Here is a 4921-nt window from a genome sequence, read left to right as displayed (position 1 = left end):
TATGGGAAGCACTAAACATAGCTTCTAAAACTCAGCCAATTTATAGAGACCACTGAACACCTGAAAAGCCCCTATACTACGGAACGTTGGAGCATCAAATCTTCAGCCTTCTGGCCCAGAGTCATCTGACAGACCTTAGTGATGCAGGATTATTAAGGGCTGATTACTCTGTCTAGGCAGATATAATCAGTCGACTATTCTGCATGTGTGTCCTTTTCTGGACAGTGATTTGTCTGTAGATGGAAAGAGGTAATTCTTGCCTAGTGGCTGTCACCATACAACTGGAGTAACTACAAGGATGCTCAATTTCTTCTTAGAATCCACGACAGGAAGCTGTCAGGAGCAGACAGGTCTCTAATCAGAATGGACATTAATATATAAATATTTGTAACGTCAATTCTATGGACTTCTGATGTTTTGAAAACCAACTATCCATGTAAGGTAACCTGGACTGTTGTCTGTTAACTCCTCTCTGCTATTTCTAAATAAAATATGGGAAACCTCCTAACAATAAACTCAAAGCCATGAATTTGCTATAGTCCCTTAACTCATAGGTTAACCATCCCAAATCAGTTAAAAAAGTTAAAGAAGGACTGGGTCTAGGCCTTGTATTCCTAAATGTGTTATACAGGCACAATGCCCATGAGAGTATCAATATTCATCTCACTTTTATATTAATAAGAAGCTCGTACCAATGAAAACCTTACATTTGAAATCAAAGTAAATTTTGTACCATTTAAGAAATTATAACTTCATCTTGATAATAATTATACAGATTTCTACCAATAGGTTATGGCTATGCAATAATTTAAAAAACATTTTAAATAATTTATTTATTCTTATTTAGTGTGCATTGGTGCTTGTAGGTCTGTGTGATGACGTCAGATCTCCTAAAACTTGAATTATAGACAGTTGTGAGCTGCCATGTGGATGCTGGGAATTGAACCTGGGTCCTCTGGATGAGCAGCCAGTACTTTTAAATGCTGAGGCAGCTCTTCAGCCCCTTTATTTAGTCAAGACCCCTGCTTTTGAATGACAGAAATACGTCTCAAATGAGCTTATGTAAGCTAGATTATCTGTTGGCTCATATAACCTTGGGTGGCCACTTTAACTTAATGTCATTTCAGATTTGATTCTGCTTTCACCCCCACTTCTTTACTGCTAGCCTTGTAGACAAGCAGGCCCTTAGCACATGATTTCTACTAGCTACACTCTACTTACAGGTCCAGAAGAGACCTCCTAACCTGCTACCTATCATTTTCTGAGAAAGAGCGACTGCAGTTTCATTTGTGCAGTGTGAATTATTAACCAATTGTACACAAGTGCACACTCCTGACAGAGGGGCACAGAACTGTGGAACAATGGTTTGTCTCATCACTGGGGCATTGCAAGTTTCCGAAAGAAAATATGAGAACAAAACTAACAGAAACGTAGAAGACATTCACTTTGACTTAAATTTACTCAGGGATGTAACTTATGTGGCTCTATTTTTATCTCTTAGGTTGAATACTTACTGGTCCCTTTTAAGTTGGAAACACATCCTTCAGTTGTGTCAATTGTTCCTATATTTTCTTACAGAGGGTCTGGGGATTCCTTGTTGTAGATGACATTGTTAGTGTTTTCTACTATGGGTTTGAAATTCAGCCCTACTTCTAAGTTACCATTGAAGTGCTTTCTAGCTTCCAAGGTTGCATGGCTGTTTCTCCCTTATGCTTATTTTTTTCTTAAGAGTTTGAAAGTTAATATTTTTATTGTTTTTTACTGGGTTTTCAAGAGAAAGTAAAAGCAAATTTGGGCATCCAATTCATCATCATTACTCAAATTTCCACACATTTTTATTTTTAACTAAGCTCATGCTATAAGACTTTTCTATAATCTACTTTTATCACCAAATTCTAGTGAATATTTATATATTTTTTCATGTCAATAAATAGAAGTCCACACAAGCGGTTCTTAAGCTTGGCTGCATAGTGGAATCAGTAGGTGGTGGGGGTGAGGGTTGCTTTAAAAAGTACTGATGTCTGAGTCCCACCTCCAGAAGTCCTAATTTAAGACATCTGAGGTATAACTAGTACTATAAATGTTTCAACATCTCCTTAGGTGATTCAAAAACACAGTTATACATCTACCCTGTTGTTCATCATAACAAACTAACATCCCTTGGAGAGTCTGCACTGCAGTCAATTTAAAGCAACCGTTTTCTGGATACATGTTACTTCCTATTACTTGGCATTAGAAAAAATGCTCTTATGAACATCTTTGTACATAAAACATTGTCTGCACTTTTTAATTACTTTATTGGCTGTATTTCTAGAAGTAGTATCAGTGTATTCAAATACATGAATACTTATAAGACTTTTGGGTACAATTGACTATCTTTTCCTCTAATGTGGTTTGACAAATTTAGACTACCCCTCCCTCAGTGAATGTGAAGGTCGGTTTTCTTCATACTCAGATACACCATAGACCCCCATTAATAAAATACAATAAAAGTTTAAAATGAAGCCAGTTTTAAATTTCTAAAACTGATTGCAGTGCTTTCCCCCCTGATTTAACTGTAGTAAAATATAGAGAGAATGAAATAAACAATCTTGGCCATTTTAACTGTGCAGTTCAGGGGTGTCAGGGACATTCACTCAGTTATATAATCATCACCATTTTACATCTTCCAAAGTCTTTCTTTTTTCTTGTGCCCATTAAACAATGGCTTCCAACTTATTTCCATCCCACTAGTCCCTAGCTACCATCATTCTTCTGTCGCTATAATCTGTAACATGTTAGGGAGTCTGTGAACATGAAATCAGGCAGAATTTGACCTTTTTCTGCCGAACTCTTTCACTTTGAAGAATGCTTTAATCTTGATATCTTGGTGTAACTATATATATTATATATAAAATAACTATATATATTATACATAAGGTTAAAATCAATGACATCATTGCATAGAAGGAGATTTATTATCACAATTTGCTCATGGGATTATGGAGGTTGTTAAGTGTTATGGTTTGGTATCTACAAGTAGGAAGCTCAGGAAAAGCCCAGTGTTGTAATTGAGCCAAAGTTCTAAGGCTGGAGAAACAGACATTTTTTTTCCTTGCTGTTTTGTTTAAGGCCTTCAAAGTTGAATATTTTCATCTGCATTGTGAGAGCAATCTTTTTATTCAGTCTACCAACTTCAATGCTAATCTCTTCCTGAACAAACTTTCTCAGTTACACTCAGGAGTAACATTTTAGCAGGTAACTGAATATCTCTTTCTAAGTTAGATTGCACCAAAGAATTCACCATCACAGAAATGAAACAATATTTGTTTCTCTTTTTGTGTGTATGAATTGCTTAAACATAGAAGAAAGATATGCAAGAAATGTTCTCTGGTGTAAAGTCTATGGAAAAACCCCACTAACAATTGTTTAATAAAATTAGTTTTTTTTTTTTCACAAAATAGTTATGTTGATGTAAAAAGTTGTTGGCATTGGTTCAGTAGATTAAAGCTGAGTATCCTAGCTTTTAATCATCATTTCTTTGTCCAAAGCAGGAAGAAGAAAGCAAATAAAATATGTACCATCTGTAATTTTAATCGATTATGCAGTTTCCTAGAAATTCCCCTCCCATATACTATACCCCATAAGTATATACAATTATTATGTGCTTAGAAAATTTTAAAGAGACCCTAATTGCTGGCTGTTTTCCCCTGAGAAAATTCAAAGAATCATTAAGTCTTACTTCAAAAGCCTGTATTCCACAAAAATAGAAAATGGAAATGAAATGGATCATTTAAATTCTAGACAGATACCAATTACAAAACTAAATCAAGATCAAGTAAAATATCTTGAGTAGTCCTATAACACCTAAGGAACTAGAAGCAGTCATTAAAAGTCTCCAAACCAAAAAAAGCCCCCAGCCACATGGTTTTAATGCAGAATTCTATCAGACTTTCAAAGAAGAGCTAATACTCCTTAAACTATTTCACAAAATAGAAACAGAAGGAACACTGCCAAACTCATTCTATGAGGCCACAGTCACCCCAAATCTAGCTCACACAAAGACTCAATGATGGAAGAGAATTTCAGACCAATTTCCCTTATGAACCTTGATGCAAAAATAGTCAATAAAATGTTCACAAGCTGAATCCAGGAACACATCAAAAACATCATCTACCATGATCAAGTAGGCTTCATCCCAGGAATGAATGGGTGGTTCAATATATGAAAATACATCAATGTAATCCACCATATAAATGAACTGAAAGGAAATAAAAGAAGGCTCCAGCAGCTGGAAGTCCTGTCTGTGGAGCCTGCCACTGCCTCCATTGTTGTTGTGGTCGCTTAGCCTAAGTCAGAGGTTCAAAGAGCAGGCACCATTGCTTCCTGCTGCCATGCAGTGGATGTTTAAGGAGAACCACTCCCTGGAACATAGATGCGTGGAATCCGCAAAGATCAGAGGGAAGTACCCTGACCCTGACCAGGGTTCGGTGATCATGGAAAAAGTCTCTAGCTCTCAGATTGTTGACACTGACACATGGAAGTACTTGGTCCCATCCGACATCACCGTGGCTCAGTTCATGTGGATTGTCAGAAAAAGGATCCAGCTTCCTTCCGAGAAGGCCATCTTCCTGTTTGTGGACAAGACAGTCCCACAGTCCAGCCTAACAATGGGACAGCTTCATGAGAAGGAAAAAGATGAAGATGGATTCTTGTCTGTGGCCTACAGTGGCTTCTGAGGCTCTTGCTGGGCTAGGTGCACCCTTCCTGCTTGTGTATCTTGTAAACTGGCTGTTCTCAGTTATTCCAACAGAGCCTCCACAACAGACCTACCAGTGTATTTATTACTGGATTTATTTCTTAATATATTGGAAGGTTTTGTTTCCTTCAATTAGTAAATTATCATACAGAGTTTTATTTTCAGTTTCCTTTTTGTACACTG

The 4921-nt window shown here is 36.8% G+C and overlaps 1 pseudogene; it reads left to right on the top strand.

Moving 5' to 3' along the window:
- Positions 1-4373: 4373 nt before the first annotated feature.
- Positions 4374-4718, top strand: LOC117695176 (gamma-aminobutyric acid receptor-associated protein-like 2 pseudogene; annotated as a pseudogene).
- The last annotated feature ends 203 nt before the right edge of the window (positions 4719-4921 follow it).

This window comes from Arvicanthis niloticus, chromosome X (assembly GCF_011762505.2).
Source record: "Arvicanthis niloticus isolate mArvNil1 chromosome X, mArvNil1.pat.X, whole genome shotgun sequence".
Classification (NCBI taxonomy): domain Eukaryota; kingdom Metazoa; phylum Chordata; class Mammalia; order Rodentia; family Muridae; genus Arvicanthis; species Arvicanthis niloticus.
This window is presented reverse-complemented; position numbering and strand designations above follow the sequence as displayed.